The 26,555-nt window shown below is 41.9% G+C and overlaps 1 protein-coding gene across 2 annotated transcripts in view; it reads left to right on the top strand.

The window, feature by feature from the left end:
• The window catches only part of BCHE (butyrylcholinesterase), a 50,487-nt gene that overhangs the window by 14,595 nt on the left and 9,337 nt on the right, over positions 1-26,555 (top strand). Inside the window, exons 3-4 of one of the 2 annotated variants that reach the window (XR_004693681.3) lie at positions 21,803-21,944; positions 23,837-23,937. The exons of the other annotated variant lie outside the window; for it this stretch is intronic. The gene's annotated coding sequence lies outside the window, so the exon portion shown is untranslated. Of the gene's footprint in view, positions 1-21,802; positions 21,945-23,836; positions 23,938-26,555 lie in introns of those variants that run through there. 2 annotated transcript variants of the gene reach the window in all.

Raw genomic sequence — 26,555 nt, 5'->3', positions numbered from 1 at the left:
ACATTTTGTAAGCAATTTTGCCTGATATACACTTTTTTTTGCAAAGCAATTTCCCCAAATGTAATGCATATCAGTTTAATGAATATGTGCATAGTTATAATAATAATAATAATAATAATAATAAATTTTTATTTATACCCCGCCCTCCCCAGTCAAAAACTGGGCTCAGGGCGGCTGACACCAACAGAACCACAATAAAACATAAAAACAATTAATTAAAATACAGATTAAAATACAGTATTAAAATTTAAAGTGCAGCCTCATTTCAAGTAGGCCATAAGTGGCTGACACCAACAGAACCACAATAAAACATAAAAACAATTAGTTAAAATACAGATTAAAATACAGTATTAAAATTTAAAGTGCAGCCTCATTTCAAGTAGGCCATAAATCCAAGCCATGCTCCCTTTGCTCTACTATAATCTTTCTCTTTTTTTCTTTTTCTTTTCTTTGGTACACATTGCTTAGCTGGAAAATAGCATTGCAAAATATGAAGTGAAAATTTCAAAGGCCGTGTTTTAGTTCTTATGAAGTAGGTAGTTTTGCAGACAAGTGTGAATTGAATCAAATGTCTCCCCCATCCCTAGTCATGAAGGCTGTGAACAGCTTCCAGGACCAGAGGCAGCTACTATGCTTATGCCCTGGCTGTGGGCTCCTCCTATACATACAACTGGTTGGCTATTGTGGAAAAACAAGAAGCTGAATCTAATAGGCATTTGTTCTGATTCAGCTGGGCTCTTTTTATATTCATTCTGTTAAATCCCTGACCATTGGCCCCAGTAACTGGGGATTTGCAGATGGGATTTGCAGCCTGAAAGCATCTAGAGACCACCAGGTAGTGGGAAGTTAGGTTATGGTGTTGGCCTAGGAATGGGCAGACCCAAGTTCAAATCAAAGTCATGAAGCTCACTCTGTGTCCCTTGACCACCACAAAAAGTTTTTATGCGTTTGATAAATGAGAGGGGGGAGAATTCCTTGGAAGAAGTTTGGGATATAAACAAATACTGCTAATTCTGACATTTTGCATCACCTTTCTGTATTATAATATAAGCAAAGCAATTACCTGATGAATTCAGAAGTTCTATGCATTGATAACTGGCCCTTCCCCACTTAAGATGTGCAATCCTATACAGCTTTTTTTTGGAGGACCCAGTCTGTTTAATAGGACGTGCTCCCAGGGTGAGCATAAGACATCAGCCTCATTGATGAATTTATTTTATTACAGTGAAAAAAATACTGCCTGGAAAGTGGTTATGAATGAAGAGCTGATAGGAAGTGATATCATGTGACACATTCTTGATCTGCAGCTGTCTCAGTGTTTCTCATGCTTTGGAGGGTGCAATTTTTTAATTTTTATTTTGTGGCCTTTAGGTATGCTTCAGGAGTCTTGGTTTTTCAATAATTACGTGATTTCCTGCAGCTCAGACATTACATTCCCTAAAGGGCAGAAGAAAGCAAATACCTCTAAGCTGTAAATAAGATTCCAATGAGTGGGCGTCAAAGCCTTGCCAATAGCCAGTTTCTGTTGCTCCATTAGTCACTTTAGCCTTTAGTCAATGGAACTGGAGTTCATTAGATGGAAATGTATTTGGACGGAGGGTTTCAAGTTCCACAGATTCTGACTGTCCCAGAATCTGCATGACTGAGAAATAGCTGTCTTACAGAGTAGTTTGAGGGAAGATCAATTTCTTATTCCCCCCCCCATTTACATGAGAACATAAGAGGCCTGTCTACTAGGTTCCTGTTCTCATAGTGGTCAACCAGATGCCCATGAGAAGCTTACAAAAGCAGGATTTGAGTGCAACAACACTCTGCAATTTTGCAATTCCCAGCAACTGGTATTCAAAAGCATTTCACTGCTGATGGTAGAGACAGGACAAAGTACAGTAGCATATTGCATTTTAGGGGTGTCCCAAGCACAACGTTGCTAGGGACTCAAAATTTCAGCACTTGGTGCTGCCTCAATACAGCTGTGTGCTTCTGTCATGGGGCTACATTGAAAATGACTTCTCCGTGAAAACCAGGAAATGACATCTCAAGACTCTACTGTACTTTTCTTATCTCTGTGGCTGTGATTTCCTGGGTGACCTGAATGCAGTTAGGTGCATGTACACTCCGCCTGTTTCCCTTTTTTCCAACCCCACCCTCCGTGCATCCCCAGGCGCTGACAACCCAAGCTACACTACTGGCTAAGGATAGATTTATCTTGCATGAATTTGTCTAATCCTCTGTGAATGCTACCCAAGGTGCTGGCCATTCCTACTTTCCTTTCCAAATTTGAGAGATGCAAAGGTTCTGTTTCTGATGTTGGAGGGGGAAGAAAACCTGAGTCCCTCGTGCTTCTTGTTCCCACTGTGACATTAAGAGGTTCAGACAACCCCACTCTGCAGATTGAGAGGTTAGTTGAGTCAAGACAGGCTAGCTCACCCTATCCTCAAGATGTGCTACCTCATTTGCTGCAGAGTCTCCAACCAGAACCTAGGACAATGATACATATTTGTAAGCAGTCAAGTGCCTCCTGTTTGGAACAGCATTTAATGTGTTCAACTTGGGCCATGTTAAAGACAAGGAAATCCTTTTCAATGCCACCAGGTACTTCCTCTACCCAACCATTAGGAAATCAACATACTCAACATTTCCTAGATGAGATAGGTGAGCAACACACTCATTTTCAACTCAAGAAACACTGGCCAAGCCCCATCACCAGCATTCCCATATGCGCTATTGGTCAGAGATTTAACTTGTAGTGAGTCTCGGGAGACAGCTAAGCCTCGGAGGGTAGCAACGGGGGCTCCCCAAAAAGCAAAAAGGGAGGGACAAAATAACGACTTACTCTTGATTGGTTGAAAACGTAAGGGCTGTCAGGAGAGTTCCACAGGGTCAGAATATCCATGAGACAATATTGACTTATTAACGTATATATTTTTGTTGTAACTATATCCCCACAGAGAGTAGCCTGTGGCGGTTTCCTGTCTGAGATGGCAAAATATCATGGCTAGTCTCAGTTACTGCGCCATCTTGATTTAGAATGTGTGTTGGGGGGTGACATTTGTTGTTCCGCCTCAGGCAGCAATTCTGTTGGACTAGCCCTGTATGCAGTCATAGTGGTGGGATGATTTTGGGCTGATAAAGCTATTTTGTCCATTGTAAAGGTTTCTCAGTATCTCAATACAGTGGCACCTTGGGTTACAGACGCTTCAGGTTACAGACTCTGCTAACCCAGAAATAGTACCTCGGGTTAAGAACAGTTTCAAGTTAAGAACGGACCTCCAGAAAGAATTAACCCGAAGTACCACTGTACAACTTTTGATTGTACAACTTCTCTGCAGTTACTTATATGAATATTAATCAAGGCATGTTTTCTTGGAACGAGGCTATTTCTGTCTGTGGTTTCCTCATGTGATCTATTTTAAGTTTAAATTCACAATGACAACTTTGTTACTTTTTTATTTATTTAAAACTACATTTTTATCCGCATTTTTCTTCTTGACTTTTGGTGTTCTTCAGAAAGCCTTTGGAAGTAAATGAGTGACACTAACCGGTACGATCAATCACAGTCAGCGGTATGCTCCGCTAAACCCTTGCAAGCCAAAGCTTTATTTATCATGGAAGGAAATGCTTGTCAACCAACACTAGAAGTTGCTAGGTTATGGCTTTTCCATTACTTTATTCATTATCTTTATTCAGTACCGTTTTCCAGACATGAGTGAAGTTTAAAAAAAAAAAAAAACCCTGACAAAAAGATAGACAAATCGGATGAAATGAAAGCTGCAAAGAAGTAAGTGAAGGGAACTCACAAAAATACCATTGCTAGGCCTTTTGGGAAATGCTTCATTTAGACAAACTGACAGAATACCATCTTTCTTTCTTTCTTTCCATTCTAGGGAACAAATACTTTGCAGGCTCTAATTGGGACCTGAGTATTTGAAATATTCCTCCTTTTATATTTTAAGACATCTTCACATTGCTTGCTGTTGTGAAGGCACCCAAAAGGCTTTCATTGAGTTATTAAAGACCATCGTGAAGAGACCTACTTTTAGCCTATCTAAGCTTTGGATTCGCTTAGTCATTGGAGTTTAAAAAATCGGAATGATAGCCCCCTGACCAAATAGCACCTGTCAAGGCACCTGTCCTATCCCAAGGCCCACTGACATCACTGCCTGGTGTGCCTTGTTGCTACTTGTCCTCCCCAAGCAAGGGAGCAGTAACAGGACTAAGGACGAGTAGCAAAAGACTCTATATACCAGGGGTGGCCAACTCCCAAGAGACTGCGATCTACTCACAGAGTTAAAAACTGGCAGTGATCTACCCCCCTTTTGGGGGTTCAGGTCAAAGTTGTTGAGTTTTTTCAGGGAGGAGGTAAAATGTTGAGCTTTTCTTAGGGGAGCCACAGTTGTTCAGCTTCTTTGGGGGGGGGAGCCAATGATCTACCAGTGATCTACTGCAGACATCCAGTGATCTACCAGTAGATCATGATCTACCTGTTGGACATGCCTGCTATATACCTTGCTTTCACTCTCTGGGTGTGTTGTGGATGGGGCCCAGAGGAAGCTGACTTTTGAAATTCCCTTAGAATTTTCTTAGAATCATAGAATCATAGAAGAGTTGGAAGAGACCACAAGGGCCATCCAGTCCAACCCCCTGCCAAGCAGGAAACACCACCAAAGCATTCTTGACATATACCTGTCGAGCCTCTGCTTAAAGACCTCCAAAGAAGGAGACTCCACCACACTCCTTGGTAGCAAATTCCACTGCCGAACAGCTCTTACTGTCAGGAAGTTCTTCCTAATGTTTAGGTGGAATCTTCTTTCTTGAAGTTTGAATCAATTGCTCCATGTCCACTTCTCTGGAGCAGCAGAAAACAATATTTCTCCCTCCTCCATATGACATCCTTTCATATATTTGAACATGGCTCTGTCATTTTATTATTTTATAATAAAATGACAGAGACTCAAGGCAGCTTACAAATAAAAAGAAGAACAGTTTAAAACATAAAAAATAAAAAAATAATATTGATACGGTAGAGTTAAAAGAACACACACAGAGAGAGAGAGAGAGTATACAGATAAGGTACAATAAAAACAGCACAGCATATATTGCCACTATCACAAAAATAATAATACGATCAGTATTGTTCAGATCAGTTACAATGGTGAGTATTTAAAGGGGAAGGGACACTAGAAAATGAGAGGTGTTGGATTTTGCTACAAATAATATTTTCTTCATTTTACTTGGAATTTACTGGCTTTCTTATCATAACAGGATGGCTATCCACACCTAATTAATACTGAGGAATGGTAACAAAAACCACTTAGCTGTTTCAATAAATTTGTGTTTTCAACGAGGGGGGGGGGGAACCACCGTAACTGGAGATGAATGTTTAACAATTCTATAAAGTTCTGGCTTGCACACTGACAAGCTGTCAGAGACTCTCATAATTAAGCATATTTGAACCTGCTGTTGTTTGACAAAATAAGTTTGGGAACCAGACTGTTGATACTGGGAGGAGGGCGGGCATCTGCAAATTGTTCAGCTCCTTTAGATGACCTTCCTCTCTTCGTTCGTGAAAGTTCTAGGCTGCTGTGAGGCAGTCATCAAAGGGGATGTTGGTGACACCAGAGTAATGGATTGGACAAGCACAAAGCCTGCCAGCTTCTCACAACCAGGTAGATGAGTAGGAAGAAGAGGAAGAAAGTTAAAGAGAGCCAATGTAGAATGGTGTACCAAACTAGATTTGATCGCTGGCACCTTAAAACAAGGGAGGGGGCAGGCTGGTGGTCCTCCAGATGTAGCTAGTTTTCAGCTCCCATTGCCCCTGACCACTAGACATGCTGGCTGGTGTTGATAGAAATGGGAGTCCAACAATATTGGAGGGCTACACTACAACACCCTGGCTTTATTTGGTAAATGCAGATGCAGAGCTGGTGGTCTTAATAGGGACCACGGGATACAGGGATGAGGTATTAATTGTTTCCCTGATGAAAATACCCTCAGTTCCTAAGCTGGTCTTTGCAATTGTAGGCAAGATACCCATAATATTTTCCTGTTGTTGTTGTTTAGTCGTTTAGTATTGTCCGACTCTTCGTGACCCCATGGACCATAGCACACCAGGCACGTGGATCAATGCCTTGTCGTGGCGAAGGGGCTTGAATAACTCAGAGAAGCTATGAGCTATGAATAACTCAGAGAAGCTATGAGCTATGCCATGCAGGGCCACCCAAGATGGACAGGTCATAGTGGAGAGTTCTGACTAAACGTGATCCACCTGGAGAAGGAACTAGCAAGCCACTCCAGTATCCCTGCCAAGAAAACTCCATGGACAAAGACAACAGGCATATAAAAAAATATTTTCCTACTAGTTCTTATTCGTGAAAGGGTGGAGGGAGAAAGGGATAAGTCCCGTCTCCTCGGTCCACTATCTGCCAATCCAAATCACCCCCACAGCACACTTATCTACCCAGTGGCTGGGAATTGTAAGTATGGAGACCACTCTTGCATTCAGCTTCTGCTTGTGAGATTCCCATATGCTCGACTTCTTATAGTCTTATCTGCAGCATAGCACCTAGTTTGGCCCAGAGACATTTTATTTTATTTCAAGAAAAAAGTTGGGGGGGGGGATATCCTAGAGGTTTCCTTGATAAAAAGAGTATAAGTTTAAAACTTTCAAATCCCATTGGCTTCCATGGGAGATTTGCAGCAGCAGCAGCAGCAGCAGCAGCAGCAGCAGCAGCAGCAGCAGCAGCAGCAGCAGCAGCAGCAGCAGCATAAACACGTTTTCATCCAAAAGCAGGTCTTTCTGTGCTCAGTGGGACTTACTCCCTAGAAAGTGTGTTTAGCATGGTAGCCTTAAGCATAGACTTAAATCTCTCCTCACTGAGGAACCTCAAGTGCTTATAGAGTTTTATTAATATGCACCACCCCACTCCTCTCTTTCTCATCACAGTAATTTCAGATAACCTCAAAGAATTGCCACAGTTTGACGCAGAGTGCTTTTTGCCGTTCACCTACGCACTGACCTTTCTTGTCAAACTGGCTTAGTTGACTGACCACCTACAGGTTTGAAGTCCTGACTGCAACCCTCATTGCTGGAACTGCATCTTCTCACATCAACCCCTTCTTGCCCTTTGTCATGACTCCTCTCTCCTCCTTTCTCTCTTTTATTGGCTCTTTCTATATTTTCTTCCTCTGCCCTGCGTTCATTGTCTTCCCTTTTTTTTCAACTGTATGCTCGTCCAACAAAGGACTTCTGCTTTTCCCTCGTGTTATTCTATATTAGCATAATTTTTTAAAATTGTCGATTTAATTTGTATACTACCCTTTCACCCAAGGCTTGAAGGTAAGGCCACCATGGCTCAGTGGTAGAGCATAGAATCATAGAATAATAGAGTTGGAAGAGACCACAAGGGCCATCCTGTCCAACCTCCTGTCAAGCAGAAAACACCATCAAAGTATTCTTGACATATGCCTGTCAAGCATCTGCTTTGCATGCAGAAGGCCCCAGGTTCAATCAATAGCATCCCCAAATAAAGGTGGAAGAGACCTGAAATTCTGGAAAGCTGCTGCCAGACAATACTGAGTTAGATGAGACAATGGTTTGATGTTCCATATGGCAGCTTAGTTAAAGCTATGGTTTTCCCAGTAGTGATGTATGGAAGTGAGAACTGGGCCATAAAGAAGGCTGATCGCCAAAGAATTGATGCTTTTGAATTATGGTGCTGGAGGAGACTCTTGAGAGTCCCATGGATTGCAAGAAAATCAAACCTATCCATTCTTAAGGAAATCAGCCCTGAGTGCTCACTGAAAGGACAGGTCCTGAAGCTGAGGCTCCAACACTTTGGCCACCTCGTGAGAAGAGAAGACTCCCTGGAAAAGACCCTGATGTTGAGAAAGATTGAGGGCACTAGGAGAAGGGGATGACAGAGGACGAGATGGTTGGACAGTGTTCTCGAAGCTACGAACATGAGTTTGACCAAGCTGCGGGAGGCAGTGGAAGACAGGAGTGCCTGGCATGCTCTGGTCCATGGGGTCACGAAGAGTCGGACACGACTAAATGACTAAACAACAAATGGCAGCTTCCTATTTAAAATTCATGGGGGGGGGGGTTACATAGCAACATGGGAAATTGCCTAACACCAAGTCAGTCCAAAAGTCCATCTAGCGCAATATTGTCCACATAGACTGGCAATGACTTTTCAGTATTTCAGGGAAGGGAAATCCAGGCTCTTCCTGGAGAAGCCAAGGATTGATCCTGGGACCTTCTGCATATGAAATGTAAAATACATTTGGAAGTCAAATGGAATCCATTCCGGAAGTCCGTTCGACTTCCAAAATGTTCAATAACAACAACAACAACAACAACAACAACAACACAAAGTGTGGCTTCTGATTGGCTGCAGGAAGCTCCTGCAGCCAATCAGAAGCTGCGGAAGCCCCGTCAGGTGTTCGGCTTCCAAAAAGTAGTTTGCAAACCAAAACAGTCACTTCTGGGTTTGTGATGTTCAGGAGCCAAAACATTCGGGAACTAAGCTGTTTGACTTCCAAGGTACAACTGTATGTATAAAAACCATATAACAATATAGATAGAACATCAATATAGTGAGAGAGGCAGACAGAATTAAATTAAGAATGAGAAATTGCAAACAGTTCAACAGCTTGTATAAAAACTCTGCACCATTGGCCTGACACCAAACAGTAATGCAGAGGACAATCAAATCTCTGGGAGGATTTCTACACCCAGGGTGCCACAGTAGAGAAAGTTTTGCTTTATGTCTCAGTACCAGGGGTTCCAAATTGAATAGAATATTGGGGGGTGGGGGGAGGTAAGCCTGTGGTGTAACATTGGCCCAGGTCATTGTGTGAAATTTTACACAGCAACTCATACTACTCTTGCCAGTCATTGCCACTGCTAGTTAAGCCCATGAATAGGGGGTCTACTAATATAAGAGAACACACACAAGAGAGCACTTTGTTATGGGCATTCTCAAACCACGATCTGGTATTCATTGCTCCAGGTGCTAGTCATTTCCCTGCTATAGATATTTTTATTTTATTTTATCAGGACATACAAACAGGTGTCTTCTCTGCTGGATGTTGTACATTCTTCCATCATCTGCCATAACAAACAATTGGCAATAGCCTCAAACTGCTCTGCGTAATTCCTAGACCTGTTAATTTCTGTCTTAGGCAATGTAGCTGCTTATAAAACTACCCTTCTTCCTTATCTTGGCTAACCATGACTAATGAATTGGCCTGAAATAAATGTGATTGGAGAATGACTCATTTGGCCTTGGGAATTATTGCAAATTGTTTGCTTCTAACGAGGCCACTCATTACAGAGGGCATCAGAACAATGCATTCTTTAATTTCTGGGTATAATGGAGCATTGTTTAAAAAGAGGGCTTGGGTTCTCGGGTCAATGCAACTGTGTACAACTTCTGCCATCAGTGGTGGACTTTGGGTTGTCATATTTCAGTGGTGCCCTGTGTGATGCTAAAATTTGGAACCACATTCTCGTGCTCTGTTCTACAGTATTGTTTTGGTGTCCACTTCACCATGGCACCCAGTGCAACTAAACCAGCCACATTACCCTAAAACTACCTCTGCTGCCATCAATATATTGTACATATTTGAAGTGTAGGGGAAAATGCTGTGTGATCAGACTCTCAGCCCTGCCTCTTTACACAGAGGATACACAGATGTGCCCTACCCTTACACCATGGAGGGGGCCTTCAGTCAGAAATGGGTGCCCCACATCAATGCACCTTTGCCAAAGCAGGTTCTACCCTTAAAGTAGAACATGGGTTGTGGAAGGGTTAACAAGATATCCCAGGGTTGGAGAGGCGGGTCAGTTTGGATGGCCACATGGTTGATTGGTGGGTTGAGCTGTTGCTGGGGAATTTAGCATGTAGCAAATGATTGATTGACAGGTTCTGCATTTAAATAGGTTGAGCAAGCAGCTTTTCCCCACTTTTGCTGTTTGCATCAAATAATAAATGAATAGTGACCAACACGCTCATTTTTCTAACTGGGATACTTCCGTGGTAGGATAATATTGGATGCTACAAAGCAGGTTCTCCCCATAGAGGAGAACATGGGTTGCGGAAGGGTTAACAAGACATCCCAGGGTTGGAGAGGTGGGTCAGTTTGGATGACCACATGTGTGATTGGCGGGTGTGCTGTTGCTGGGGAAAATTGCATGTAGCAAATGATTGATGAACAGCTTTACCCTATATATGCTTAGTGAGCAGCTTTCAGTTCCACTTTGGCTCCTCACAACGAATCTCCCGCCCGCCTCTAATTTTAGGTGTTCTCGCTTGACCTTGCTGCGCCTCTCATGGGGTCGCCTGTTTTGGATCAGGGGCCTGGTAGGAATTTTGCCACTTGGCTGATTGGCTTGTGCCAGGTGGTTTTTGCCTACTACGCTGCAATAAGTCACAACTTGTAAGGTTGGCGGTTAGGCATTGGTTCAAATTAATTGGTGGAGGGGTACAGATTTTGGCTGGGCCTTCCCCTCATGGTTGCTGCTGCTTTTAGGGGTATTCCGTTAAAGGAGACCTGGGGCTCTACATGTTTGTCTGTTTATCCCTGTTAGGGACCAGGACCGCGCATGAGCCTCGGGGAGCATCGGAGGGATGAGGTCAAGGGCGTGGGCCCCTGCTTTGATCTCTCCCGGAAGGGTGCTTACCTACTGGCTCCCCTACTAGGCTAGTGGGAGTCAAATCTGTCCCAGGCGGGGGACAGATGGCAAGAACCAATGTCTAAGCAACCACTCACATTCAGTTGTATTTAAATAAAGTTGTGACCAAAATTAATGCCAAAAACCTCAAACTTAAATATTCTGTGATGTGTGAGTTATTGGGGGGATATCTCGGTACCTCGGCACGCAACAGCATTAGCAGTAATGATTAAGTTCAGTGGTGATGATAGGTTGCATTGGTGATCTCTCTCCCTAAAGAAGAGGGGTGTACATTTCTTGCTGTTTAAGAGCAATGTGTTACTTTGCATTTTGTAACATTTCTTTGTAACTATTTTAAGACTATTCACTAAAGCAGTTCAGATCGGGGATTCAACTTGCATCAGCTCTAACATGTGGTTCATGCACTGGTAACTTCACAGTTGGACTGCCCTACAAGAGGACAGACTAGAGCTAAATCATACCTAGGCAACTACACTCAATGTGCAACTTGATGCCACTTCATTTCCTGCTCTAAATGTCATTTTGAATTGAGTGTCCCAAGGAATTTATAGCTAAGATTGCTGTCACCTAGTAGGAATGTCAATGGAGAGGTCCGAACTTTATTTAGCATGTCTAGGCATCAGAAAATTGAGATGCTCAAGGGCTTCTAAAGTTTCTGGATGCCAGGATGAGAGCCAACTGGATCACAGACATTTCTCAAGGGATCAGAGGATGGCATAATGTTTGCTTTTAATATCCTTTATCGGGATTGCAGTTTGTTTTTCTTTTGAGGATTCAACCTCAATCTGTTAGCCGCCATCCATCCTCCAACGGCCTCCAGGCACTCACACAGGACCTTCACCGCCTTCACTGGTTCTGATTTAAAAGAGAGTTAGAGTTGGGTGTCATCCGCATACTGATGAACACCCAGCCCAAACCCCCTGATGATCTCTCCCAGCGGCTTCATATAGATGTTAAGAAGCAGGGGGGGGGGGGGAGGACGGAACCCTGATTCAAAATGATATTCTAGGAATCAATTAGAAATATATTCAGAGCTAGATTCAGAGCTAGTTTCTTCTGACCTTTGCCAGTCAGCTGGCCAAGGGTTTTAGGGGGGCAGTGGGCTTGGATGCCAATGGGTACCTAGATTTTGGTTCTTCTGCCATTTGTATGCTTATTCAGCAGGTTCAGCATACTGGGTTTGAACTTACTGAGACATGATTTCTCCACCAGTTGTTTGCAAATTCCTCCTGGCAAACAACTATATTTGCCAGTGGTTAAAGCAGTCTTCTCCAACCTGGTGCCATCCAGATATTTTGGACTCCAACTCCCATCAGCCCCGGACATTATTGCCAGCCATCAGGGGCAATGGGAAATGTAGATTTAAACATCTGGATAGCACCAAGCTGGAAAAGGCTGGGTTAAAAGTGAATGACCTGAACTGATAACATTAAGTTTGAGTAGTACAGTGGTTGGTTTAACTCACTTTAGGGCTACTCATACAATAACAGGAAAGCAAGATAAAAAAAATTCCTTCAGTAGCACCTTAAAGACCGACTAAGTTTTTATTTTGGTATGAGCTTTCGTGTGCATGCACACTTCGTCAGATACACTGAAACAGCTACTTCTGTTTCAGTGTATCTGACGAAGTGTGGATGCACACGAAAGCTCATACCAAAATAAAAACTAAGTTGGTCTTTAAGGTGCTACTGAAGGAATTTTTTTATTTTGTTTCGACTCAGACCAACACGGCTACCTACCTGTAACTAGGAAAGCAAGAGTAATAGGTCAAGGCAATGTACAGACAGAGAAAAACCTCTACTAGGGTAACTCTGATTCTTTGCTAAAAAGTCCACCTGGTGTCAGACTGTATGAATCACACACATTAAAAACATTTACATAAATGTGCTTATTTGGCTCTGTTTTATTGTGCTAGTCATAGGAAACAAAAAGCAGACTTGAATGTAACTTGGAAAACTCCCCCAGGACGTATTAACATCTGGTACTTCTTTGAGAAATCTTGTTCCTCTTCTCAAATGCATTGTTTGTCCAAAGTGATCTTTTAAAAAGAGCTCTAGGTGAAACCCTTCAAGATGTCTTAAACTAGGTCACAAAGTTTCCTAATGTTATTGAAAACCTTGTTGCTCCTCTTCAACATTATCGGACTGGTTGGTCAGCAGAGCAAATTCATCTCAAAATGTCACTTTGGGCAAAACTCAGTGCTGTGATAACCCTTTTATCAATGAATGTGAATTTACCCCATCAGAAACTGTACTTAGCTAATCAAATCCTACATTAAAAACTTGGATGAAAGTTCTGTGTTTTTCCCAGATCTTGTAACCATATACAATTTGGTGGTGGTGGTGGGGCTCTTTGGGGAGGAAAGGTGAAGTATAATACAGTAACAAGCAACCAAATAAGTTAGTTCATCCTGGCAATGTGTGATTTGCAGTGCGATAGACTCATGGCATACATTTTGATGCCACGCATCATAAAGCTTCCTTCTCCGAGAAATTGTTTTCCTGTGTCCTGGTCTTACAGTGAGTTTGACTGTTTTGAATTATGATAATTTTAAGATCTGTTAGACAGATAACTGGACTTGGTGCACATTCAGCCATTTATGAACCTGATAGTTCTGGCATATGAGCCACCTAATTTTGAGTTTTGATGGCATCTCAGGATATGGGGCATAGCTTCTTAGGGTTTAAGTTTTACCAGGCAACAGTTTCGCACCAGTCTACCTTAGATTATGGGGACACGGGTGGCGCTGTGGTCTCTTGGGCTTGCCAATCAGAAGGTTGGCGGTTCAAATCCCCGTGATGGGGTGAGCTCCCGTTGCTCGGTCCCAGCTCCTGCCAACCTAGCAGTTCAAAAGCATGTCAAAGTGCAAGTAGATAAATAGGTACCACTCCGACAGGAAGGTAAATGCCGTTTCCATGCGCTGCTCTGGTTTTGCCAGAAATGGCTTAGTCATGCTGGCCACATGACCTGGAAAAACTGTCTGTGGACAAATGCCGGGTCCCTCGGCCAGTAAAGCGAGATGAGCACCACAACCCCAGAGTTGTCTGCAACTGGACTTAACTGTCAGGGGTCTTTTACCTTTACCTTAGATTACCAGTTGCTAGACAAAATAAGTGGGAGAAAGCTTTCACCCTCATGTCCTGCATGAGGACTTCTTATAGGCATCTGTTTGGCCTCTATGGGACCAGAATGCTGGACTAGATGGTATCAAGTCATAATTTCCCATTCAGGTGAAAGGAACTGAAATCAAACATTTCTTTAGTTCCAAGGAGTGGAAGCATTGCATTGTAGTGGTGCAGCCTTTTATTCACAGAACTTACATTAAATGGACAAGACAGATGGATGGAAATGGGCTAGGCAAGAATGAGATGGCAGCAGAGAGGTTGGTGAGCTCAATCTTCTACTTTTCCCACAAATCATAAACCCTGGAGTCTCATCAATGCAAACTAGCATCATGAATAAAATCTGAAATTGCAAAATGAAATATTTCTGTCATTTGCCTTTTATTTTAGGCTTATAGGTATGAAAACCCCGAATAGACTTTTTTTTTGTGAATTAGGTATAAGGCATGATGAAATTGCACAGGGAATCCTTCACATCATTTGATGAGATGATAAATGACTAGCTGAAGTGGAGAAATGCTCTGAATTTAAAAAAGAAATCTAGAGAGAGAGCTCATTATATCAAATCGCACATCAATGGGCCCCAATGACAGCAAAAGTGACTTCAAATGAAACTGAGCATTCATAAAGAGTGAGGGTGTCAGATTCCCATTTTATTCATTCTGGAGTGAAGCTTATTCTAATTCTGTTATTTCAAGTGACATCATTTAGTAACTTGAGGAAATCAGAGGGGACGATTCACATAGCACCTATAGCACATTCTCTCCCCCCACCCACCCCTTGAAGTCAGTGTGTATCCGAGAGGGAACTTTTCTGCACAATAAACCTATCATTTCAAATATATTGGATTGTGACAATCTGACAACTGATATTAGAGACCTTTGGAGAGGGACTTCACTTTTTATAAGTCATCATATAGGTGGTTCCAGTTTGTGGTCGCACCACTATTGCATATTATCTTGCATTATCATGCTTCTGTTGTGGTTGTATCAGTGAAGCTTCCTGACACTGATTGACTGAGCTGCTGTGATGGCATGGAATGTTCAGCTGCTCAGGCAACTAAAAAGCAGCAGTGGCACTTCTAAGAGGGAAGGGAATGTTGTCAGTTTGGCTGGGATTAAAGCCTCGTGTTAAAACTGGGGATTGAGAAGAGGTTTCAGAATGCATGGTGCATGGAACCTGTTGGGTAGCAGGGGGACAGGTACCCTACAGCAGACTCTGGCATCCTCAGATATTGGAACACAGTTCCCATTATCCCCTGCCAGTTTAGCCAATAGTCAGAGTTGATGAGGGATGTAATCCTAATATCATTTGTAGACCCAACTTTTAAGAAGGCTGCTCTAGAAGCAAAGAGGCCCAAGTCATAGCATCATAGAATCATAGAATCTTAGAGTTGGAAGGTACCCCCAAGGGTCATCTAGTCCAACCCCTGCAATGCAGGAATCTCAGCTAAAGCATCCATGACAGATGGCCATCCAACCTCTGTTTAAAAACTGAGAGTCCATCACTTCTTATGAGAGTCTGTTCCACTGCTGAACAGCTCTTACTGTCGGAAAGTTTTTTCCCCTGAATGTTTAGTTGGAATCTCCTTTCTTGCAACTTGAAGCCATTGGTTTGAGTCCTACTCTCCAGAGCAGGAGAAAACAAGCATGCTCCCTCCTCCATGTGACAGCCCTTAAGATATTTGAAGGTGGTTATCATATCTCCTCCTATTCTCCTCTTTTCCAGGCTAAACATACCCAGCTCCTGCAAGCGTTCCTCATAAGGCTTAGTTCCCAGACCCTTGATCATCTTGGTTGCCCTCCTCTGCACACATTCCAGCTTGTCAACATCCTTCTTAAATTGTGATGCCCAGAATTTGGACACAGTATTCCAAGTGTGGTCTGACTAAGGCAGAATAGAGTGGTACTATTACTTCCCTTGATGTGGACACTGATGCAGCCTAGAATAGAATTAGCTTCTTCTTCTTCTTCTTCTTCTTCTTCTTCTTCTTCTTCTTCTTCTTCTTCTTCTTCTTCTTCTTCTTCTTCTTCTTCTTCTTCTTCTTCTTCTTCTCCCTGCTGCTGCTGCATCACACTGTTGACTCATGTTAAGCTTGTAGTCCACCAAGACCCCCAGATCCTTTTCACATGTACTCCTCGTAAGTCAAGGCAATGGAGTGAGAAATGACTCCCAAAGGAATGTTAATCAGCTTGAGGGAAAGTACAATGGTGACAAAGAAAGAAGGGACTGAACAGAAAGGAGTTTGGGAACTCACAGTTCAGGAAAGCAAGATGGAGAATGCCACAGAGGATGGTTTAGAGAAAAGGTAGCTAAAGTAAGTGGCCAGGCATATATTGTAGTTGTAATAGGAAAGTTATATTTCTCCAGCATTGTGATCAATGTGAGTGTAGGGTGGTTTTGGTGAAGAAAAAAATCTCTCTCTCTCTCTCTCTCTCTCTCTCTCTCTCTCTCTCTCTCTGTGTGTGTGTGTGTGTGTGTGTTTTACAGGTAGGTAGCCGTGTTGGTCTGACGTAGTCGAAACAAAATAAAAAAATTCCTTCCAGCAGCACCTTAGAGACCAACTAAGTTTGTCATTGTTATGAGCTTTCGTGTGCATGGTATCTGAAGAAGTGTGCATGCACACAAAAGCTCATACCAATGACAGACTTAGCTGGTCTCTAAGATGCTGCTGGAAGGAATTTCTCTCTCTGTGTGTATGTAGATATTTGCATATCAATTTGTAGAAACTGTGGCTCCAGGCTTCTAGATCTCCATATGGTAAACCAAATGTATATGAAGGATATTAACACATGTGTTAATGTAGCATCACAGAGAATCATAAGATGATAGAGAAAAAGGGAAGTCACCCAAGATGCATTGCTGTGAAGAAGTCCACTTACCATGTTGGTAGGAGTTGCAACACCGAATCGAAACTGCTGCAATATGCTTACCAGCTTGGGACATCTGTGCCTCCCACCCCCCACTCCCCTTACCACCCCCCACTCTCCTTACCACCCCCATTAAATAAGAAATCACTAGCAGCGCTGAATGCTCAGAGGTGCAAATCTGCCCCGCAAGGGAGATAAACACTGGAAATGAATTCTTTTCTCCATGGAATGAAGAGGTTGATTGCTTGCTTTTAGTCTGAATTGCAACTAGGTCTCTGACAGCTGATCTACTGTTGAGTTGAGTGCATGAAGCAGGCATTTGTGCAACTCTTCAACAAAGTCTCCTATGCTCCAATTAGTTGAAATCACTAATATGTGAGTGCATCCTGCCTTGTGGCAATCACTTGCTAAAGGGGGGAGGTTTGTGAGCTGGTAGCTGGGATCTTGCCTATACTTCTGATTGGCTGAATCTCTTTGCTGCCATCTGCTGGTTGGAATATAAATTGGCTACAGCCACCAGTTGGCTGAAGTATTTGCAATGCACCCATATTCCTGGCTGTCACCTTCTGGAGAGCCATAGCTGCCAAGTTTTCCCTTTTCTCGCGAGGAAGCCTATTCAGCATAAAGGAAAATCCCTTAAAAAAAGGGATAACTTGGCAGCTATGTGGAGAGCTGTCTCGCGTAGCGGTCTCAAGGTTTGCTTCTTTGTAGTAAAGACAAGGGACCGCACATCACTGACTGAATTAGCCATGAGTTAGGTTCAAACAACAAAGATTCCATTGGCACATCTAGGTCTTTAGGAGGTAGACAGCTTTGAACTGGATGAGTGCTGCCAGGTAAGAGAAATTGGGGGGGGGGAGGTGATCAGTTATGATAATACCAAAATCCAGGTCAGGATCCTAATTAATAGCCCAGGAATTACCCCAGAGGGAGAGGTTCTTCCCCCAGTATGCCCCTGAGACCCACACTTCCAGAGCCAACCACCACAGCCAATTGCTATGGTCAACAACCCAGTCATTTTTTAAAAGATGTCTTGTGGTGGCAAATTCCACCCTGTGGGCTGTGCACAGAAGTTCTTTGTTCTCCCTCTCCCCACTGCATATAGTTTTTCTCATTCTTTTGCGTCTTCTCACCGCCACTATACTGCCAATGTTCAGAAAACAATACCATCATGGATGTGGTTTAGATAGGATTTTTTCTACTTATCAATTTTTAGATAGGGTTGCTTCTACTTACGAATTCATTTGCCCAATGTGTTCCTATGGGATTCGACTTACATTTTTTTTCGACTTACGAATGTGCATTCGGAACGCATTAAATTCGTAAGTAGAGGTACCACTGTACAATAATCTATTATAAATAATAATAACCATCAGGCGTTTTCTTTAAATGTAGATTGCAGGCACTTTTTTTGATGGTACACTTTGCAAAATAATCAGTGCTTTCTGTGGAATATAAAAGGAGTCCTGCTAGATCTCACACCAAAGGCCCATGCAGTTCAGCACTGAGCAACCAGTTGCCTCTGAAAAGCCAATAAAGAAGACGCAAGCACAACAGCAGTCTCCCAATCTGATTTCCTGCTCCTGGCATTCAAAGGTCTACTGCTTCTAATACTAGATCCATTTTACATCCCTTTTAAAGCCATCCTAATTGCAGCCATCACTACATCCTGTGGGATTGAATTCCATAGTTTAACAATGCGCTGTATGAAAAAGTACTGTTTTTCGTCAAGTGGGACCTGTTAATTTTCAGTGTCTCACGAACCTGTCAAGCAGCACAGTTTCTAAACACACACACACACACACACACTGGTTGGCCTGCTGGAATTCTCTTTCCCGAACAAGTGCTATTTTAAGAGTAGTTCAGAATGTCAGCCTCCTAAGATTTGAGTCTGGTTCTGTCAATAGGCAGAATGAAACTTGGGAAGCAGTTTCTGGGGGCTAGAGCAGGCTTCCTCAACCTTAGCCCCCCAGATGTTTTTGGTGTATGACTCCCATGATCCCTAGTAAGCAGGACCAGTGGTCAGGGGTGATGGGAATTGTAGTCTCAAAACATCTGGAGGGCCGAGGCTGAGGAAGCCTGGCCCAGAGTCTCCTAAGATGTCCTGCTCTGCACCCTTTAAACTAGCATGCTACCCTTGGGCACGAGGGAGGAAGTTGTCCCACCATCACTGTTGAAGTAAGAATCAAATGGCAGTCTGTTCAAGTTCTGCAGGTGGAATTGAGGAGAGGAATTTCTTCTTGATCTTCATTTGAGGCAGGCAAATGTGTTGAGCTGGCCCATTACTTCCCATGAAGCTAAGATGGGAAAAAAGAATGTCATACCATCCAACATTTTCTGATGGAAAACCAGGGCACACGTTTTCTGGGATGCACACCTTCCTGGATGTGCTCCCCGGCGAGTCACGTGACCCATGCCTTGTTCTTGTCCCCCCCCCAAAAAAAGAGTGCTGGTAGGGGAGAAGGAGAGCACAGTGCAAAAGCGCAGGAGAATGTGGCATCCAAAATGGCCACCAAGGTCCTGCAAGAATTTTTTTTGGAAGGTATGGTTTCTCTCTGTGAGATATAAAACACTGGTTCCTAAGGCCTAAAGTCCTAGGAGCCTTTAGCTTTCCCCTGAGTGCAAAATCCCTTCCCTGTCCTCCAGTTGGTTGGAGGGCGGCACAGAGGTTACAGCCTATCAGATGACCTGATTATACTCATTTCCCAGAACCCCAACACCCATTCCTTATTGCCCTTACTGTATTTGGTCAAAGCCTCCCAACATTTATCTATTGATGTAAGCAGTATAGCCTTATCTAACCACAGATTGTTCTAGTTACACGTGTTAATCACCATTTGTTCCAAATGCAAGCATAAGCGAGTTTCATATCTTATGAAGCTAAAAGGGCAAACCACATTTTTACCACCAGTTATTCCAGTACCACATGTACAACCAGGCTTTGTGTCTGGGTCCCAACCACAACCTATATGACTTACGAGCATTTTAACCACGAGTTTTGCTAGATATGTGTATCCGTCATCCTGGAGCAGTTTGTGGTTATATCATTAGTTACAGCATTCTCAGGAACTGCAACTCTTGTCAAAAATCTACACACGCTATTATTCTGAAAAACAGCTGCTTTGGATGCCTTTTGATCTTTATAAAAAAGCAATTAATAAAAGCATCATTTATTCCAAAAAAGCAATGAAAAAGCAGCAGATATATTTCTCACAAATCCTACACTTTCCAAGTATCTGTAACCTCTGCACGTATGAATACAGATCTGCTGATGGGGTGGGAAGAAGAAGAAGAAGAAGAAGAAGAAGAAGAAGAAGAAGAAGAAGAAGAAGAAGAAGAAGAAGAAGAAGAAGAAAGAAGAAGAGGAGGAGGAGGAGGAGGAGGAGTTTGGACTTGATATCCCGCCTTTCACTCCCCTTAAGGAGTCTCAAAGCAGCTAACATTCTCCTTTCCCTTCCTCCCCCACAACAAACACTCTGTGAGGTGAGTGAGGCTGAGAGACCTCAGAGAAGTGTGACTAGCCCAAGGTCACCCTCTCCTCAAAAGTGTTGTGGTGGGTTGGATATATAAGGCATAGCTGCCAAGTTTCGGATTGAAAAATCTGGGACCAGCAATGGCGCAGCTCCGGAAGTCACTTCTATGCACTTCCAGACATGTACAGAAGCGACTTCTGGCGCTGTGGCCATTTTGGAAATGGGCAGAGCGGCGCCAGAAGTCGTTTCTAAACACTTCCGGACATGTGTTGAAGCGGCTTCTGGTGCTGTGGCCATTTTGGAATTGGGCAGATTGGCACCGGAAGTCGCTTCTACGCACCAGTGCCCATACATGGGCAGAGCAGCACCAAAAACATGGCCGCGGGCAGGAGCTGCTTTCCAGGGGATTTACGGGATATAAATCCATTCGGGAGACCAGCGGGAAACAGTAAGAAAATACGGGGGTTTCCCGGGAAAAACGGGGTACTTGGCAGCTATGATATAAGGTGTGAGGTGCTATTCATTGATGTTTTTATTTATAAATACAGTGGTACCTCTGGTTAAGAACTTAATTCGTTCCTGAGGTCTGTTCTTAACCTGAAACTGTTCTTAACCTGAGGTACCACTTTAGCTAACGGGGCCTCCCATTGCTGCCACACTGCGGCAGCACGATTTCTGTTCTCATCCTGAGGTAAAGTTTTTAACCCGAGGTACTACTTCCAGGTTAGCGGAGTCTGTAAGCTGAAGCATTTGTAACCCAAAGCGTTTGTAACCCGAGGTACTGCCTTATCAATGGCACTTTCATATAAAATATCACAAGGTGGTTTATTACTACATAAACATTGAAACACATAGGTAAGAGCTGGCTGGCTGGCTGGCAAAGGTACCCTGGTTCCAAGCTCCACAAGGCTTTGCATGCTCGTACCTGCACCTCGGATTTAGCCTGGCAGCTTATTGGCAGCTGGTGTGATTCTTTCAGCAGCGGTGTAACATGATGAATAGTCTGCCTCAATGAGCTGTCGGGCTGCTGCATTTTGCACTAGCTGCCATTCCTGGGCCAATCTCAGAAGCTGCACCACATAACAATGATCCCAGCAATGCAACAGCTGATTTCCCTTGCTAATTAAACATGCATATGCACAACTTCAATTTACTTTTATATAAGGTGGTAACAGCCCAGGAATATGATTCAGCTCTCCAAACAAACAAGCTTTCCTTTCTCTCCTACTAGCTCAGGGCTAAAATAAGCCATTTGTGAGGGTTAGAAAGAGACTGCTCAGTAGTAAATCTTCAGTACCTCTCATTTCCTGTCTGCATCTTAGAGCAGGGAAATTGCAGGAAGCGTTGTGCATTCTGTCACTGGAATTCTACTTCTTAACTCTCCCAGGAATTGCACAAAGGCTCATGATGGTTACTTGCCCTGCGGTTGTTACACTGCAAGTACAGAATAGGAGGTCTACATTTAAGATTGTGTGTCCTCCTGGCCTTTAGAAATTATGTGAGACATCTGGATGTGTTATGTCTTTGTAATGCCGCAAATACTTCTTGCCATTCTCTGATTGATTGATGACTTTGCACACACAGCTAGCTGTAACTTGATGGTTTGGGGGCAGAATAATCACACATGTTTTGCTCTTCCAGCTTTCAAACTAATTAGGAGCATCTTCATGGTCTAAAAAGGAGGACTCTACTTCTAGTCATAAACAGCGCAATTTATCGATCTTCTCCAATAGACTAGCAAAGGTGGTGCGCAGTTCAACAAAGATGCATGGTTATATCTAAAGTAAGTTCACTATCTCAGAGAACTGACAAAGGTTTACTGCAAAATCCAGCTACAATGGATAAGGACATCTGATGTGCTTGTTGTGATTTAAATTAAATAAAAGCAAAACTAAATTGCTATTTTAAAAAATCTTAAAGAATCTGAAAGGGAAGAAATAATAGAAATGACAAGGATAGAAGAACAAAAAAAAATAAAGTATTTGGGTGTATGGATAACAGCAAAAATATAAACATTTTTAAAGATAATTATGAAAGATTTTAGCAGGAAATTAAAAGAAATTTGGAAATATGGAATAGGATGAAACTCTCTTTATTGGGAAGAATTGCAACTGTAAAAATGAATGTACTTCCAAGGATGTTATTTCTCTTTCAAAGTATTCCTGTAATAACGGGGAATGCATGCTTCAAAGAATGGCAGAGAGAGATCTCAAGATTTGTCTGGAATGGGAAAAAACCAAGGATAAAAAATAATATGAAGGAAAGAGACAGATTCTCACTTCCAGACTTAATATTGTACTATGAAGCTGCATCCCTAATATGGATCCGGGATTGGATCAAGTTAGATAGGGAGGAAATAACAGAATTGGAAGGACATGACAATAGGTTCAGATGGCATGCTTATTTATAGTATGGAAAAAAAAATACACAAAGGGTTTCACAATCATATAATAAGGGAGATCACTGTTCAGAGTGTGGGAAAAGTATAAAGATAAGTATATAGAAAATATATAGAACCTAAGACACCTTGGTGGTTATCACCTATTGAGGCATTGTCACTTAAAACATTGGGGGGGGGAGGGAGAACAGCCAACATATAGACTTATTGGTAGAACAAGAAGGAAAATTAAAATTGAAAGAATATGAAGAAATAAAGGAACATCTTCAAAGTTGGTTGTACCATAGACAGCTAACGGATATATTTAAAGAGGACAATATGAAAGGTTTTTCATATTCGGTTTCCAAATTCCAAAAGGAAGTGATAGAAGAAAATTCAAAACTATTAAAAAAGGCATAAAATATCCTTTTGGAGTGGAAAACTAAAGATGAAGAAGTAAAATTGGCAATGATTAAATGGACACAAGATATAAGCCACAATATACAATCTGAAGATTGCATAAAATTGTGGGAAGTAAATTTGAAATTTAAGGATTGTATATTGTTGAGAGAGAATTACATGAAGATGATGTATAGATGGTACATATCACCGGTCAAATTGGCAAAAATGTATAAAAATGTAAAGAAAGAGTGTTGGAGGTGTGAGGCTGAAGGTACTTTTTACCATATGTGGTGGGATTGCAAAATTGTAAAACTGTATTGGGAAATGATATATAATGAATTGAAGAAAATGTTGAAAATAACATTTGTTAAACAACCAGAAGCCTTCCTGTTAGGCATTTTAGGTCAAGATCGGCTGAAAGAGAAGAGGACACTATTTATGTATGCTACTACGGCAGCGAGAATTCTGATAGTACAAAAATGGAAGACTGGAGAAATACCAACTAAAGAACAATGGCAAGAGAAATTGATGAACTATCCAGAACTGGCAAAAATGACGGACAGAGAAAAAGACAACAGTGAATTTGAAAAAGAGTGGGAACCATTTCTAATATACTTGCAGAAACAAAGGAAGAATATTGACATGATGGCAGGATTTAAATAAACATTCACATCTTTACTAACAAATAACATTTAAAATGATAAGGAAATAATATAGTGGACTTTTAGGAAACAGCAGTATGTAATAAGGGGGAAACACACCAGAAATGGAAGTTGGGGGAAGCCCAGGAGGGGAGGGAAGAGGTGATGTAATATAAATGTTATTGATATGAGATGTATGTAATAATAGAAAAAGAAAAGTGAATAAAAATTTAATGGAAAAAATATATATTCCAGGACAGTTCACCTATTCTGTTGGTGTCTGGAGTGCCCAGGAAAGGTCTATGGCTTGCTTGTATCTGAAGGTGACAAGGACTGGTAATCTTCCTTTTCTTAAGGTGTCAAGAACATGCCGCCGCTATAGTTTATTAATATCTCTCTGTTGCGCCGGTAGCTTAGTGGGCAGGTTTTCTTTGGATGGAGCCTTATGGGAGAAGCTTTTTGGACACAAGTGTTGCACTACAATGTACTTGAACATTGTTATTATTGAATAAAAGTAGTTATATCTTTTCACTTTTCTCCTGAAGCACATGGCATGCTTAACTCAAGGGTAGGCAATATGGTACCCTCAGTACGGTATGGGACTCCAACTCTTATCAGCGCCAGACAGCATGGCCAATGCTCAGGGATGTTGAGAGATGTGATTAGCATATGAAGGGCCACAACATTGGCTCCCCCTGGTTTAAATGTTACACTGACTTACGTCAACATCATTTTCCTCGGTGAAATGGGTTCTCAGTGAATTGTAACAAAAAAGAGGACTTGCAAACTTGTGAAAGTTGTTTGTAGAGATTAAAAATTAAGCTGACTGCCTTTTTGCCTGTGAATGATAAGCTATCTATAACAATGTGGCTTTTAATAAAAAAAAGTTAATGTCTGCTTACAATGTGCTTCCAGTTTGCATTAGTCATATTAGTGCAAAAACGATAATGGTAAAAAAAAAAAAAATTAATAATTATGGAAGTTTTCCTTCCCAAGTAAAGATTTCCACTAAGGTTACTTTGTTGGACCAAAAAGTATTTATCTGTCAGCAGCAAATCTATGAAAGTCAGCTGCCAATAAACAGTTTCTTATGGAATTAGTGGCTAATAAGCAATTGCTTACAAATGTAATGTTTATTAAAAAGCAACCTTTAAAGGCAGTTTTACTGCCTCTGCAGAGTTTTCAGTGTCCCAAAGGTCTCATATTGATCCCCCACTAGCATAATGCCAGACTAATGCTATTAACTGAGATTTTTCTAACTTGTAAAGTTGGAGAGATAGACTTGTCTTTTGATGGAATATGACCCTGCATGAATGGAGCACAGCAAATACGGAGAGATTACTAAATATAAAATATATTCAATAGCTCCATATCTAAAAATATTTAATCTCTGTAAACATGACATCCAGATGAGATTTGAGATTATTTCTATCTCAAATCTGAGGGTAAATAAATTGACATGCAAATCAAAGAACAGATGGAAGATAAATATTGGTGGGAATTCAGACGAAATCTTGGACAATGTGTTGCATTTAGAGTTGCAAAATCTACATTTAAATTCATCGAGGCAGATGTCAGATGTATCCAGGTATTCTTGACTGAGAAGGACTGGACATCAGTAAGAAGACAGGCAGGTGTAGGATGGATGAGGGGAGATTGCTGTCCCATTAGAACAGACCAGCCTGCACTGAACATGCATAAAAGCTCTGTTATAAGTTCTGCAGTGTTTTTGGTGAATCTGATAAGTGGGAATTTCTGTGTATCTCCTGTTAAAGTAATAAGTATTCTCTAGCAATGCAAGTAATATACATATATCTCAAAGTCTCATGTGACAAGGCATTATATTAAACACATGATGTTTTCAATCACTTCCTACAAAGTGATATCTGCATCCACAAGCATAGCCCCCTTCCCACCTGTAAAGTACAATTTGGAATGTCATGACTTGCTTCATAGCGCAGGAGTGCTTAAATGAATTCTGACAGTGCTATTAGTGTCCTGATCTTGAACTGAAGTACTAGTCAGCTCTGCTTAAGTCACTATTCTCAGGAGCCACAAATAAACATGCAATTAAATGGGTGCCATAAGTTAATCAGAGCAGAATTAGCAAAGAAGTGGGCAACTGAGGAACCTAGGAATTGCCATGCCAGATCAGATTAAGGGATATTTTAGACTAAAAGCTTGACTTCACTAGTGTCTGTCCAGTGGGCTTTCAGGAAGAGTTAAATGCCCGGAATGTAGTAACTAAAAGCAGAGCTTATGAAACGACCCATGAGTTATAGTTGGACCTTGATGCTAGTTTGCTATAGTTACTGCTCCCTTCTCTCCATACATGTCTCTCTCTTCTATGTGTATCTGTATGAAAGTGAGGAGGATTCTAGTAATTATCTGGACTAGAAGACATGAATTCCATTACATTTATCAGTCACTTTATGCAACAAAAAGTCTCAAAGTGACTTGACAAGGTAAAACGCAACACATAAAAAGAACTTGGAACCATAACAGTTTGAAACACCGAACAATACAAAATGCATAAAAAGTCCTACCCAACCCATTAAAATGTCCAGTCATGAAAACTATGTGACTGTGCTGTTCAAGATCGTAATGGAGACCCCATTGTCAGTCATGCTTGTCATAGTGGCTTTCACCATCAGGTAGAGCTTTGCTTAGCAAAGGGAATGAGTGTAGATTAGGGCAACCAAGATGATCAAGGATCTGGAAACCAAGCCTTATGAGGAACAGTTGAAGGAGCTGGGTATCTTTAGCCTGTAAAAGAGGAGACTGAGAAGAGAAATGATAGCCATCTTCAAATATATTTAGGGCTATCATATGGAGGATGGAGCAAGCTTGTTTTCTCCTGCTCTGGAGGGTAGGACTCAAACCAATGACTTCAAGTTACAAGAAAGGAGATTCTGACTAAACATCAGAAAGAACTTTCTGATTGTCAGAGCTATGTGACAGTGGAATGGTCTCC

The sequence above is a fragment of the Zootoca vivipara genome, chromosome 5, assembly GCF_965207765.1.
Source record: "Zootoca vivipara chromosome 5, rZooViv2.hap1.1, whole genome shotgun sequence".
NCBI lineage: Eukaryota > Metazoa > Chordata > Lepidosauria > Squamata > Lacertidae > Zootoca > Zootoca vivipara.
The sequence above is the reverse complement of the archived record's forward strand: the minus strand, read 5'-3'. Positions and strand labels throughout refer to the sequence as shown.